The sequence below is a fragment of the Taeniopygia guttata genome, chromosome 5, assembly GCF_048771995.1.
Source record: "Taeniopygia guttata chromosome 5, bTaeGut7.mat, whole genome shotgun sequence".
In the NCBI taxonomy this organism is placed as follows: Eukaryota; Metazoa; Chordata; class Aves; order Passeriformes; family Estrildidae; genus Taeniopygia; species Taeniopygia guttata.
In genome coordinates this window covers 18,157,589-18,172,852 of record NC_133030.1, presented here as the reverse complement: position 1 = coordinate 18,172,852, position 15,264 = coordinate 18,157,589, and the positions used below count along the sequence as shown (strand labels likewise).

General features: G+C 39.9%; 1 protein-coding gene across 1 annotated transcript in view; it reads right to left on the bottom strand.

The window, feature by feature from the left end:
* Window positions 1–8,843, bottom strand: part of TRPM5 (transient receptor potential cation channel subfamily M member 5) — a 47,229-nt gene extending 38,386 nt beyond the window's left edge. Inside the window, exon 1 of the mRNA XM_072929733.1 lies at window positions 206–8,843. The gene's annotated coding sequence lies outside the window, so the exon portion shown is untranslated. The remainder of the gene's footprint in view (window positions 1–205) is intronic.
* Between the last annotated feature and the right edge of the window lie 6,421 nt (window positions 8,844–15,264).

The window sequence follows — 15,264 nt, the reverse complement described above, 5'->3', positions numbered from 1 at the left end:
CTGAAGAGTGGCTATGGACCCTCTCACAATTTGCTCCCCCTACAGCTATGTCAGGCTTTTTATCCACCCCAAACTCCTGCCAGAGATCACTGCTTTAAAGATTCTTGTTCACATTCTCCCTGCCTGCATGCTGCTCCCTTCTGGAGAGAACAGAGTGATCTCTGTGAGTGCTCAGATACCAGACCAGTCTGGTTCAGAGTCTTACCTAAGAGAACTTCTCTTGGATCTTCAGTAATGGTAGTCACAGCAAAGCCCACCTTCTTGTCTGTGTCCACTTTCCCACAGTAGAAATAGCTTTATCTCCCAAAAGCATCAAAAAGAATATCATGGGGGGAAAAAATAGTTAATGGACAGTAATAATAACATATTATGTATTACTTATTTATGTAGACATCACTTTCTGGAACTTAATGACAGAACAAAGGATTTTATTAGAAACAAAACTACTCAGGACTGAATTTACAGGGTACTGTAGTCACTGTTCATCACTGTCCTAGACAGTACACATTTATTTATAGCAACACACAAGCAATGAACTTGAAATAGACAGCAATTTACAAAATAATTCAATGGTTAATTTGTCCACAAGTGGTTCATTTTAAGCCCAGTTATCCATTACTTCTCTTTTGGAATAAAGAAACTAGGCTGCTGAGATTTATAGGGAATATTCTTGCATTTGGGTAATTTTTTTTTTCAAGAAATAGCACATTATTGTTTTATTTTCAGTTTAGTGATTCTGGTTCTCAATGGTAGTGAAAAACAGTGTAGGAGACAAAAATAGGTAAGGTGCAGAAACAGAAGCTTTGTTCACAAGCTGTTATAAGGCTGGAAAGTGAGGAAAACACCTGTTAACTGGCAGCTACATAAGGAAGAACTTTACAGTGCAGGTGACTGAGCACTGGAACAGATTGTCCAGAGAGGGTGTGGAGTCTCCCTCAGTGGAGATACTCAAGGATCATCTGGACACAATCCTGTGCCACGTGCTCTGGGGTGGCCCAGCTTGAGTAGGGAGGTTGGACCAGATGATCCCCTGTGGTCCCTTCCAGCCTGACTGTTCTGTGATTCTGTTTTATTCTGAACATTGCAAAATCCCAGTGCATAAGATGTGTTTCTGTGGTTCCTAAACACAGACTGACCACGGCTGTTTCCTTACCTCCCCTTATAAGCTGTCTCAGCTTCTGCAGTGTAACCCCTCCCTGTTAGGGGCAGAATGACCAAACACTGCATGGATCTGCTCAGGGGCTGCACCTCACCTTGCCATCACTTTGCTCTGCAGTGCAGCTTCACTCCCTGCCCATCAGTCAGCACATGGATTGTGTTATGTCCCTGATGTGTGATCAGGGCAGGATATAATCAGCCCTGTAATTTCCTCCTGGATTCTTGACACTTCTGTTCTTAAAAAGCATGTGGGTATCTCACCCAAAGTCCTCTAACAAGCAAAGTGAGCATGGATCAACAAACTGTGTGATACAATTATGGTTTTTCAGAATACCTGTCTCCTGGGTTTAATTCAGTCTTGTTTGGCTTTCACATGAGTCTCTGATGGTTTCAGGGGCTTTTGCTCTGCGAATTGAGGCTGTACAAGATTGCAAGTATGTCAGGTCACAGTAATTGGGTCGAATCTCTGTGGTGGAAGTCATGACATACCACAGCTCAGCCGTGGCCAGCTTATGCCACTGCAACGTCACAGAGTGGGGTTTAATTGGGAAGGTCTGGGATAAACCTGTGCCTTGGGATAGAACAGACAGCCAAAAGGAGGAGGAGAATCCAAGCACTTTTTGGGTGAAAACCAATGGGGGATGATATTTCATCATTTTCTTGCTTTACATATACAATTTTTGATTAAATGTTTTAGAAATTTCCAACATTTCTTTTATCCTGTTATTTAATTTTTTTTCCCATGCATTATCTAAGAGAATGTTGTTGTATTAAATTTTATTAAAAGATTACCTAAAGGTAAGAAATCTGAAAAACTTCAGGGTTAAGGAAAAAAAAAAAATCTCATAAAAATCTTGTCTGCCCCAACATGTGCATTTGTATTTTCAATTTTGTGTATATATCAAAAAATCTTACTTTAGTTCTGGTTCAGACTTAAGTAAATATATTTCTATTTAGGCTGCTGCTACATATCTAAATTTGTAGGTCAAATTTTGTCCTACATGTTCTATCAACTACAAATACAAACATCTATGGAAAGAATGTACCTCTAATAATTACCAGATTTGAAATATAACCTAGAAAACTATTTCTAACTAGCAAAGCAAGTTAAGACAATTATGAGGAAAAGAAAATTGCCAGTTCCACCTACATCTGGAAATGTGAGTCAGTGTCATTTACATTAGGGATGGCCTGGTTAAATCATTCCAGGTGTCAGCCAGTGAATCATTATTTTTTTAACCTCAGAAACGGGAGTTGTAAGAGTTGACCATTATATAAACTAGTGATGCTGGAGCTTGCAGGTCCTAATGCTCCTTATTCCTTCCTTTTGGATGGTCCTGACTTCTGATTTCAGCACTTGAGATTTCAGGGATGTAGGAAATTGTCAGGGAGGTATCACTTCGGGGGGCAGTTGTGATGGCTCTGGGGAAGCTCCACAAACAGAATCCTTTCAGAGATCCCTTTCTAATGGGTTTATTCAGAAAAAATACTGAGAACAGAGCCACAGAGAAACATTTTGACTCCTATGTTTGCCCCTTTCTGGACTTTTCTTCCTCCTGTCTCTGCTTCCTCTCCCCCTCTCCTGCCATGCCTTTCTCCTACAGCTTCTCTCACCGTATCCCCCAGCTTTCCACTGTCTCTTTCCACCTATTGTCACCTAACCCACCATGAGTGTGCATCTCTACTTCCTTGTGTGGTAACACAGGATAGATTGTTCACCTCCAGAAGGATGAGGAGAATGTGGGTCTGCTTCACACTTCCTTTATATTTTAACCAGGATTAGGCTGTGTCCATGGAAGGAAGAGAGGTCAAATTTGAGGCTTTTAAACATGTCTTTTGAAAATGGGCCTAGTCAAGGGATGGTTTGACCTCAGTTGTTGTCTTCCAGGGCAATGGTTCCATTAAGAGAGTAGGTGTGTGGCAGTCATTAGCTCTCATGACTTAAAACTACTAAGAATTCTCCTTCATATCTGAATGCTGATCAGCAGGCTGGGACACACCCTGACTCTGAATCACAACAGTTTCCTTCACCCACTCAAGGTGTACATTTGAATATATAGGTGAAATGATTAAATATAGTAATGAAGTATTGTTAATGTTAAACCAGTCACAAAGTCCCCTCTGCCCTTAGCTTCAGTGGCAGGTGAGGCAAACCTAATGATTTATAAACTTTCAAGTATTCTTTCATGTGCAGCAACAGACAACTACACCAGTTCCCATGTCCTTGGTGGTGCAGGGTGAGCTAGTCATCCCAGTAAAAAAGGAGCCTCAACTACTGGTCAGAAAAACAGAGGGTTCACACAAATTGAAGTGAATAGTGGGGGGAAAAAGTTGTTGAAGACCAATACAATGAACTTCACTTGGGCAGGAACAGTCAGCTTCCGACACAGGTAATGGATCTCTTCTGCTGAGCTGCAGCCCTGATGGAAAGGATCTGAGGGTCACAGGCAGAGCAGACGTGAGTAATGCTGTGCTGGTCTTGCAAGAGAGAAATGGCACCTGGGACAGCATAAGCAACCTGTGTGAAGTCACTCAGCTGTTCATCAGAACAGCTGTAGCTGCAATATCATGTTTGGATTTGGGTGCCATGCTTCAGGGGAATTATGGACCAGCTGGGGTAGGTTTGAGCTGGAGCAACAAGAACAGCAGAGACCTTGTGCTAAAAGAGAAGGAAAACTCGGACAAATTAGAATTGGGCTGCAAAAGCAGAGGAAAAATGCAGTGAGGAAAAAGGAGAATGTAACTGTCTATCAGTGCAAAAGGATGATAGGAAATATATGTTGTTTATATTTGTGGTTAGGACAGCAAGGAACAGGCTCAAGGGAAGGATGGTGTCAGGGCTGTGCAGGGGTACAGTAGTGACCACACTCTAAGACTTCCTTGGAAAGAATGAGAGCCTTACTCTGCTGGGTAGGGAACAAGGAAAGCAGCCAGACAGCAGCTCTTGATTGCAATGGCATCTCTCTGTTGTGACCCAAAGAACTTGACCTTAAACCCCAAGAGCTGGATATGCAACTGCAGCTCTGATCCTTGAGATACACATACACTTATGTAACTTTTTCAGTGGAAATGCTACTTGCATTTAGCGCAAGTACTCCAGGAAAACTGCATCAGTGAGTTCACTGGGTCAGTGCCAGCAACAGTGTATTGGAATTATTTGCTTCCAATAGTAGTGCATTTTCATTCCTGATTTGAATTAAAACTTACTAAATATGAAGAACAAAGCTGATGCAGAGGATCCAAATAAAGAATACCAGAGAAGTGAAGGGTACAGTAAAGACTGCAAATTTCATATTCAGTTTTGGCATGTGCTTAAAAAGTGAATTGGGTGGACTTTAACTGGTGTGCACATATAAGTCTGAAGAAACAAAACCAGTACTTAAATCAGGGTTAAATGCAGTGGAGAAAGGGAGATATAAGAAGGTATTAACTAGATCCCAGGAAAGGAAAAATATCTATAATTGTTATGGGAATACAAAAATATAATGCAAAACAAGAAAAAGTATTTGCTACAGAAAATAAATGCATATATATCTGTGTGAGAAACTGGTGTACATACATTTGTGTGCAATTACAAACATTATCTTACTTATGTTGCAGCTTTGGAAAATGCTTCTCAGGAATTAGCACAGTCAAATTCTGGTAAGAAAAAATGAAATGTTTCTGCATCACAGCCTAATGACAAAGCAGAATCACTGCCATGATTGCCAAGGAATTGCTAAATAAAGTGTAAAGACCTGGGGGTGGTGAAACACACCAGCAGAAATCATGACCAGCTGTCCTGCACAGGGCTTTGTCATGCCTGGAGCAAATAAATCTCTGAGCATGGCACAAATAGTAAAAGGTGACAAAAGAAACCCGGCTGTCAAGGCAAGTCCAGCTTGAATTACGCTGTGCTACACTTCTCTCACGTTCAGACAGGAGGGCTAAGGAAAACCATCAACTTCCAGAAATGAGACCTGGAGAGATGCAACAATAACCTGTGGGAAGGTTTCTCCACAATTTGGCTAGGACAGAGACACAGAAAGGCTAGTTCAGGCTGATAACCTCAGGAATGCGTTCAGTAACCAGAAGTTTTATGAGTTTTCAGACACAGGGTTAGTCAGGAAATAGGAACTAGAATTAAAATTGTGGGGAGAAGTGAAGCATTGAAGTGTCCTCGTAAAACAGAAGGGGGATACGTTTCCAGGTATATTTATGTGAATTGGCCCCACTAGAAGCCTTTAAAAGTGTCAGGGTTGAGAGTTTCCTTTCTAGAACTGCAGTTGCTAAAGAACAGTCTAGCAAGTAATTCCTCTTTACTGTGTCTGTGCATAGTCAAAATCAGAACAACTGAATGAAGAGAGAAAGAATTATTTAAAAATCCCCATCAACAAAAGCAAGCTATAAATAGATGTGTGGGAAGAGTCTTGTTACTGAAGCAGTGTAGGCTTTGTTTGAACGTTTCAAGGGTATGGCTCTGGAGCTGGACCCTTCCTGCAATTGCCAGGACACAAGGATGTGAAGCAAACCAACTGCTCAAAGGAGCCTTCCCACTGTTTTCTAGGAGAGTGGGTAGAGCTTTGGTTTGGGTAGGGTTAGCACCGAGTCTTTAACAAATGAATGTGTAAAATGCTAATGCAAATATAGGTACTCTTCTTTTTTGTTTCTGTCTTCATTTGCTTAACAAAGTAAAGAGGACCAGAGGCTGTTTGAATAATGTACTTTTAGTGAATCTGCAGAAATTTGCATATGGATGTCAGCCAGCGAATTTCATAGAAGTGGATTTCTTCTGGGGAGAAAACCTGAGAGGGTGGAGAGGTGATAAAAGGGAAACGTAGACTCTGGGGAAGTAAACAATGGAAGGAGCAGATGGATCTGATGAGAGACAACACACAGCAAGGCTGTTCGATGAAAATAAAGGAATTGGCAGGGCTTGCAAAGCACGTTGTATATGGGGTGTGGGAGAAGGTTGACACTGGCTCCAAATACTCCTGGACCTTCCCTGCTCTGTTCCCACAGCATGGCACGTTACTTTGAAGCTGTGCCAGCACAACTCCTTGTGTGGCCTCACAGTGAATCAGACTGAATTCACATAAAAAGAACTCGTTTTTGCTAGGTCATTTTTCAGCAAAATCAGTTCACTGATGTGGTGTGCAGCATTCTACACAACTCTCTGGAAATAATGCCTTGAGAAACCACAGCCATAGCTCATACTGAAAGAAAATACAAAAAATTTGGGGTAGTTCCAATTCAAAACAAGTGCTTCAGGAAGGGCAATGTACAGGCAAGGCAGACAAAACCAGGACAGAAAATTGTAGTTGAAACTAGATTGTGCATGGACATGGGCAAATAAACACTGTTAAAAGCAAAGGACACAAAAATTAAAACTGAAAGCCAAAACATTAGCAAATAAAAAGGACTGCCACTTGGGAAGTGGAAAGACTTGAAATAACTTAGAGTGGTTTTCCCCAGATCAGCTTGTTAGGATCTTAATATATCATACTTGTAGAATGTGCAAAAGTTCACAAATGTTTCTCTTCATGCCAGCAGCTGACTTCACAAAACTAACTCCTAGAATTAAGTTCATACCAATGTTTACAAGCTATGCTAAAATAATCTCTTTATTTCTTTTCCAGTCTGTCATCTGTGCAATTTTGTTTTCAATTTTGTGCCTGTAGACATGCATTCTTGTATGGAAAAGAGCAGTTTCTACAGTGGAAAAAAACCCTTTGCTGTGTTTCCTTGTGTGGCTCCTTTCATGGTCTCATGTTTACAACAGCTTGCTCAATGCTTCAGGCAAATTTTGTGAGCTCGAAGGGGAAGTATAATTAAAACCAAGAAGCTCTTTTGCATAAGCCATATACAAAATATACACTGAGAATTCAAAGCCTTAGGAAAATAATTTAGTTTGCCTTTTCTTTTAAATATAACAAAATTGCAGACACAGTTCTGAAGTTAGTATATTGTGCACAAATGGTATTGGCAAAATGGTTTATGAACTGTTCTAAGTTTTTCCTTTTTGAGACACAAATACTCTAACTCTCTTTTCCATTAACTGCAGAACTGAAGTTGCATTTGGGGGTGTCTGTGACTCACAGGAATCCTTGGACCGAAGCACCTGAGTTCCCTGGGTTGTGTTGCAGCTTTTGAAATCAGACCCACTGAATGCTCTATAATGTATGTTTTGGACTTTTTTTTTTAATCTTTTTTTCCCCACAGAAATTCGGGGTTCCTGCATTTAGGAAGCCTGCCAACCCTACATTCTAAGTGTATGCCTATTACCCACTACAAGGAAGCCTCCTTTTTCTTTTTTCTTCTGGATAGTACTGATGTTTAACCCATAGTTGCAGCAAATCACAGTCAATTTGCTCTTTGGCTGTCTGTTAAAAAAAAAAAAAAAAAAAAGAGCAAAATCCACAAGGATGAACATGTAACTTGTAGCTAATGAGAGAATGCAAGCCAAGAAAAAATTTAAAATTTACTTTCTCACTTGCTGCACCTCTCATAAAACAACTAAAACCCACAACTGTATGGAATTATGCAAACTTAATGCAAATTAATACAAGGTTAAAAAGCAGTGATAGAAATGTGTAATTTCTACTATTGTTATCAGTATCCTGCTTCCTATTCCACATTGACTATGATTCTAATACTGATGAACTCAAAATATATGTAGCTTCCTAATAGTAAATATAAAACTGAAATAGGTTACATACTCACCTGGGGTGATACTAATTGCCAGGTATTGTTTACTTCTGTGAAGATCTTAAAAAGCCTGTTTTGAAGACAAGAGACTTAGTACTCTAAGAATGCATGTACCTCATTCTCTTAACAGGAGCAGTTCCCTTGAGCTTCCCCTTAGAATAAAAAAGAAATACAAAATTGAAATAATTTCCCAAAGACCAGGATGGTTTTGACTGTTATAATTTATTGACTATTTTTCACTGGGCTTTCCAAGATGAAGAGTTAATGAAGAATAAAGTTAGCCAAAATCTTGTTTATCAGCATTTCTGGCTGTGTTCCCTGTGATCCTGTCTGAATATAGAATCTCTACAGACAGTTGACTGCCTTTTATTAGAGACCATCAAATAAAGGGGGCCTTTTCTACCTTAATTCTCTCATCTAGCATTTAGAAGATCTGCTGTTCTGAATGCAATCTTATAAAATAAAAATTGCATGAAAAATTTAGAAAAGCAACTATTAGAACAGACACAGGACTCCATACACCATCTGCACCCCAAGATACTGTTGGGAATTGTCTTCATGGAACAATGAGGATGAGAACAGCAAATACATGAAAGAGGAAGGCAGAGTAGCAGGAAGAAAAGTTGTTAGTGCATATTCACATCCTAAATCCATGGGGCTGGTGGAAGAATCCCATAGTGTAGGAAACCACAATGCAGAAGAGCAGAGGTCAGGTGTCCACCTCTGCACTTTGCTGTCTCAGGAGGAGCTGTATGGTAGATGGCTGCCTGACTGTAACAGTTCTGCAGTCTGCTAATACCAGGCCAAAGTAGCATGCAGGATCAGCTAATACCTGAGCCTATTAAGATTATTCCTAGAGCAAGCTACAAAGTTGTCTAAAGAGTGGAGAGTGCACTAGTGGAGTGCTGCTGATGTCTAATTGAAGAGCAGGGCAAATCCAGGAAATTAGCTACCATTTATCTGAAGAAATCAAATTACTGTACAGAAAAAAGCACTGCTGAAAGACAAAGGATAGCAACAACTAACTTATGAAATTACTGACAGAAATTCTTAAAGTTTCACATATACTTCATTATTCAGGGGGAAGAGAGAGTGGCAATGATTTGTGTATGCTGCTGATGATTACTGAAAAATGATAAAGAGGAAAGAAAATGTGGATTAAGCAATGATCCCTTCTTGGGTGAATCACAAGCATCTCTTAACACACATAGAATATCTTGTGATCCTACCTGCTGGCTGTCCTCTGCAACAGGCATGGCCATCCATCTGCAGGGCTGGAGATGCACCGAGGTGGCTTTTATTTGCAGCTACTCCCTTTTCCTGTTTGGGAAGATGGAGATGTTGCCAGTTTACCTGTCACACTGGTCCCTATGACAATGAAAGTAAACGTTGCTGGTGTAGAATGGTATCAACAGCTCTGTGGGATGGAAATAAGCTCTGTGAAATGGATGGATATGCAAATAATTAGCACTTCTCACCAGCAGTAGAGGAGTATAGAGTTATCAGGAGCAAACAAGCAGGAGTGGACTTAACTGTGAATGTATTTTCTAAATTACCTTTTCAAAGTTTTGCAATAACTTGAATGTTGAGTAAATGCATCTACTTGCAGTAACTATTATTAGTAGTAAATGCAGTAATTATTCCTTCATTCCGTTTGAGAAGTCACATGCTTTCCCAAGCTACAGAAATCTTTAACAAATTTCCCAAAGCACAGGTTTGCAGTCAAAGTGCTCTCTTAATGATTTAGGCTTCCAAAGCAACTGTCTGCTTATCCTCACTGATAACTTCAAATTTTGATGCACAGCATCTCAGCCTTAAAAGTGAAGTTGTTTAAGGATTTTTTCTGTATTAAGAGTACAAAATTGCATCACAATGTTTCCTTAGGTAACTTGCCCATGGGCCTTTCCTGATATGTAACAGACCACATTTGGTATAAATTATTGCAACTCAGTTGACTGCTGTGAATAAAAGATACTTTGAAGAAATCAAAGATATGCCCAACTCTTTCATGATTACAGTAATGTGTTTCTTCAAATATTTTTGTCCTTCACTATTAAAATGAGCTTGCATTTCTTGTATGAGCTGGTATATGCTGTAAATATTCTCTGTCCTTAAAACAGATTTTGCTATTTTCATAGTCTTTGAATTCACCTTTCTTCCGTGAGTTTGCATTCCTTTGTGCTTTTGTTTCTAAAACATTTATAAAATGTATCTCTGATACATCCCTTTGATTAGACTGTTGACATAAACCAGTCAGATATCCAAATTCTATCTGTTGAAGAGAACAGCAGATTTTGGTTCTCTCACAATGACCCCTGTAATAACTCTGAATTGCTTAAATATTTCTTTGTACATCTATATGTCAGTATTTTTTAACTATCCATGCTTATATTTCTAGGAATATAATTGTGTTAAATTCCATAACATCACAGCCATAAAAAGTCTTTGATCTTTGTTACAGCAGAGACAGTTGCTTGAAGTACAAAACCCTGAAATTAAGCAGGACCTTAATCAAGAAATGTTCTCTGAAAGTGTTGAAGTTAGTGGCTATTTTTGTCCAGGCTTGAGTAATGGTTTGTCAGAAAGCAGGAGGTGCTGGGACTGTGGAAGTCACAGCCAAATCTGAAGTTTCCCTCCAATTCAGACATAAGGGATTTGCTCAGTTTAATCTACAGTTAATGAGCAATTCTGTGTCTGAGCTAAACTGTCCCAGATCCTGATTAAAACCATCTCAGTCCCGCCTGGGCTATTACTCTGCAAGTGTCTCTGTTGAAATCCTGCACGTTTTTATCTTTCTAAGTATTATTGAAACATCAGAATACTGCCAGGTCAGCTTTTATTTGCTCTCCCTTCTGCTCAAAACAGGTGTGTTTCTTACTAACCCATTCCCTAGACAGTTCCATTAACTTTTCTGGAGAATACTAGTAGAACTTGCTGGCCGCTCTGACCCATCATCACACCTGTACATCGATCTCCTTTCCTGGCAGCCATCCAGCCCTAATGCTAAGAGGGAAATAATGTTTGAGTATGAATATTCATAATTAATTACTATCTTACAGATGCTTGAGATCAAAAATCGTGTAAGCTGCTAAATGCACCTGCAAATTCATGACACTGTTTATTCAGCTCTTTCCACTGCCTTGCTCACCCTGCCAGTGTATGTGCAATGAATTATCACTAACATTTCTTTATCTTATAGGGTGGAACTTTCATTGGAATGTTCATTGCATTAAACTGTGCCTTCTAACATAAAATTTGAGGTTTTGCATCCTTAGCAGATTCCCATCTCTCTTCCTCTGATTATTAAAACCAGCCACTGATGTGGTGATGGGCTGTATTTAGGTGGGGGAGGGCGGTGTGCAATGGCTGGCCTCTAAGTTAAAAAATCAGGGTTATCAGTGACACTGAAGTGTTTTACTATGTAGCTGATAAGCCAGGTAATGTCCCTTTCCAGGTCTGTTCATGTAGTGAAGTTTCACCAAGAACAAATGCAAGAAAGAATCTCTGTATGACAGTTAAAGCATTTATTCAAGTTTGTGTTTCCATTCAAAACATGTCTTGATTAAGAACTCCAGTGTTCTCAATTCTATTTGCACACCAGAATTTTGTGCAGTGTTCCAAAGCATCCCTGCCTTTATAGTGACTGTTCCTGCTTCTCTTCTTCCCCAGCAAATCTGAGTGTTTAACCTGCAACCACATTTATCATCGCAGCTACAAAGGAGGGCAGTGCCATTATCCCATTTACAAACTGACAACCTGGGGCACAAATAAGAACAATGTCACAACAGAGGTCACACAGGAAGTCTGTGGGAGAACTGGGTGCTGAATTCTGGCCATTCAAGTCCGAGGTTAGAGACTGAAGCTTTCCTCTTTGGTGGGGGACTGAAAATACTTTCATAAATTCAATGTATTTACAGGAATTTGATCCTCTCTTTGCCAGCTTCCTTCTATTCATTATTCAATTATGGATAATGTATCAAATTAGTCCAATTATTCTTTCTTTTTTTGTAATGTGAAAAAATATTTTTATTTAATTTGACATTTATTTAGTAGGAGGAATTATAAACGTTAGGAAAATCTTTGTCTATTACGAGAAATAGCTACCAAAGAAAATGAATCAAAACATCTGTGGCCTTTTAAGCCAGACCAGATAAACTTGACACTTTAGCCACTAGAGGGACCTCCAGGAATAGAATATATAAAAACAGACTCCACAAAAATATTTGAAGCATTAGGTGTCTTTAAAGAAAAACAAAAAAACTCTGCAGACTGAAGCGTTTGCTTATAATGAGTTCTGAAATAATAGCAAACATTAATTAATTAATGATCTTTTAAATTTGGTCAAGCAAAAACAACATTACTGCTGGTAAGATATAACTTTGGTGGATTGTTTCCTCTTCACTGGCTTAGTGAGGTTGGCACATCTACTTTGAAGAGGACTGTAATTTACCAGTAAAATTATGAATTATTCTTTTGGGCAGAACAAAGCAAATGAAGCTATTCTCTTTCCAGAACTTCTGAGAAGAATGTGATTTGGACGTGGTGCAGAGAGTCTGAAATCAGTAACCTCATTTTCCCGCTGAGTGGTACTTTAGCAGAGCCCTCAAGTGATGTCAAATTTTAACAGCAGTTTAACAGCCCAATTAACAAATGTTAATGCCTTGCCATGCATGCAAATGGTCTCTAAAAAGTAGTTGTGCTGCAGCCTGGGTCACTGGATTTGTAATTAACCATAAATCAGAGAGATGATGAGGGTGCTCTAATGTTCCCTTTTTCACTTCCGCAAAAATACAGAGGGAGCTGTGGCTGTTCTTCATGCACAAAGTTTTGGGGCTCCACAAGCTATGCAAGCTTCAGCTTTAACATTTGCACTGTAAAACACAAAATCCTGCTGGACAACTTGGCTTTTGGGACGCTGGAGATGAGGACACCGAGATAAGAATTGCTATTAACCCAACTAGAAAAAGGTCAGGCATGTATCTAGAATTTGGCATTAAATCACAACTATGGAACAGGTTAAAAGAATTTTTGCCAGACTTTAAATTGCGTTGCATTGTTTAGCTTTGCCTATTAGAATGGTCCTAGTGAAATGAAAACTCTTATTTTGTGAGATGAAAGCAACCTGAAATTCCAGTTTGGCAGAGCTGATTGTTGCACAGGTCTCCTGTGGTCTATCCACTGAGTTTTATAGTTTCCAATTTGTTTGCCTTGAGAGGTTACTCATGTAAGAAAAGGTGTAGTGGGAGGGGAGGAGATATTGCTAGTACTTGTTCTATTACTATTTGCTGTGTGGTTGGAGTTTTTTTAAGCATTAGAAAGCTTTTTGATAGATTATTGTTTGAAAAACCTTTGATTCTCCCACAGAGTTAGCATTAAATTCCTTGTGTTGCACATAACCTCCTACTGAAGTGTTCCAGTGAACTACCTGCAATTAAAAGACATTCAGCTGCAGGTTTAACTGTCAGACAGGTGATGCTTGACATCAAAAGTGGGTTGCCAAGTGGGTCCTGCTGAAGAAGAGTGATTATCTGTCCCATGCCATTCCTTACACGTGAGGTAGGTTATTATATGTTACGGATTAACGTGGTCACAGGCAGGAAGTGTTCCTGGACCAGGAAGAGATTTGGTGATAGCTAGTGATTTCTTTCTCAGCTGCTGAGAGTGAAACCCTTTCTGAAATACCAGGACATCCTTTCATTAAGAGAAGTCATCTCCATAAGCAACCATGGGACAAAAATTTGGGAGTGTTTCAGAATTTCAGGTAATTTATTTGGAGCTTGCTCAGCGGTGCTGATTTTAGTCAAACAAATAGAAGGTTTGTGACTAATGCGAGGAGGAGAATTTGCTTTTGATGCAAGAAAGTGATGTAACAATCTCTTCATTTGGAGAATGCTGTTAGTCACTCTGCCCTCAGATGTGCTGGTCTGTGTAAGAATGTGCACTCAGAAACCCGTGTGGCATTGTGTGAGCAAGCAAACGTCTGCTGAGTCTCATGTGCTCCTGAAATTGAAATACACCTCCTCTGCCACAGTGATGAAAATGAACCTCGCAAGATGTTGTCAACCTCTTTAGCTTTCTCTTTTGGAGTAATACCTAAAAAAACCCTTTTCAGTTACAAAAATTGCTGGAAAACTAACTACATTAAAGAACTCAGGAGGAAAGAAACTTGTAGATCCATGCATGGATCTACAAGTGTGTCTGGAGCAAGATCTCCTAATGGTATCCCCTATTAGTTGTTTAAGGCTTTCACAAGTTCTAGATTTTTATTTTTCATACTGCCACTTTGTTGAAGATTGCAAGTAGGTTGGTGACAGGAAGAAAATGTCGAGAAGGACATTTGCAAGTTGTGATGCACCAACACAGTTCAGTTACAATTCTAGCACCACTTTCTTATTTTCTTCTTAATGCTCATGAGCCCTTCAAGGGCTCTGCCTTGAAGTCCTCTTCCTAAACAAGTAAAAACTTAGCGAGTTCTTCACTCACACATGGAAGATTTTGGTCAGCCAGAGAGCAAATGGAAAAAGCTAACATGGTAGAAAAAAATTTGATCTTTATTGACAGAAACCAAAATTCCAGTTGGCTGGCTCTAGCCTTTCATATAAATTAATGTTCCTTAACAAGAGAAATTAAGAGTTTATCAAGGTTTTTAATCAGTCTCTTTTCACAGCTCTCAAGTGGATGGACAGCAGGATGGGACTGGGGGAGCCAAGTCCCTCCCACTGTAACAAAGATCAGGTTCATGACCACCAGAGGAACCTGAATGTACAGAAGTCCATGGGACCCAATGAGATGCATCCCAGGGTCCTGAGGGAATTAGCTGACATAGTTGCCAAGCCCCTCTCTGTGATACTCAAATAGTCCTGGCTGTCAGGTGAAGTGTCATGTAGCTGGAAAAAGGGAAATATTGCACCCATCTTTAAAAAGAGTAGAAAGGAGGACCCTGGGAGGACCTGTTTTCCTCACCTTTATGCTTGGGAAGATCCTGGAACAGATCCTCATAAAAGCTGTGCTAAGGCACATGGAGAACAGGGAGGTGATTTGAGGCAGCCAGCACGGCTTCCCCCAGGGCTAATCCTGCCTGACCAACCTAATGGCCTTCTGTGATGGAATGCCTACATCACTGGACAAGGCAAGGGATACAGGGATATCATTTGACATGAAGCAATGTCATTTAGCTGGACTTCCGTAAAGCCTTTGGCACGGCCCTCCCAACATCCTTCTCTCTAAATTGGAGACTGATTGAATGGCTAAACTGTGAGGTGAATAAGGAATTGTCTGGATAGCTGCATCCAGAGGGTAGAGATCAAAGGCTCAGAGTTCCCAATTTGTTTGAAAACAAAACAGAAAGTGTTTGTGAGGCATAAGCCTAAATAAATATTCTCAGAGTCTTTCTTTGCTTTAGGACTTCAAACCTGAGCA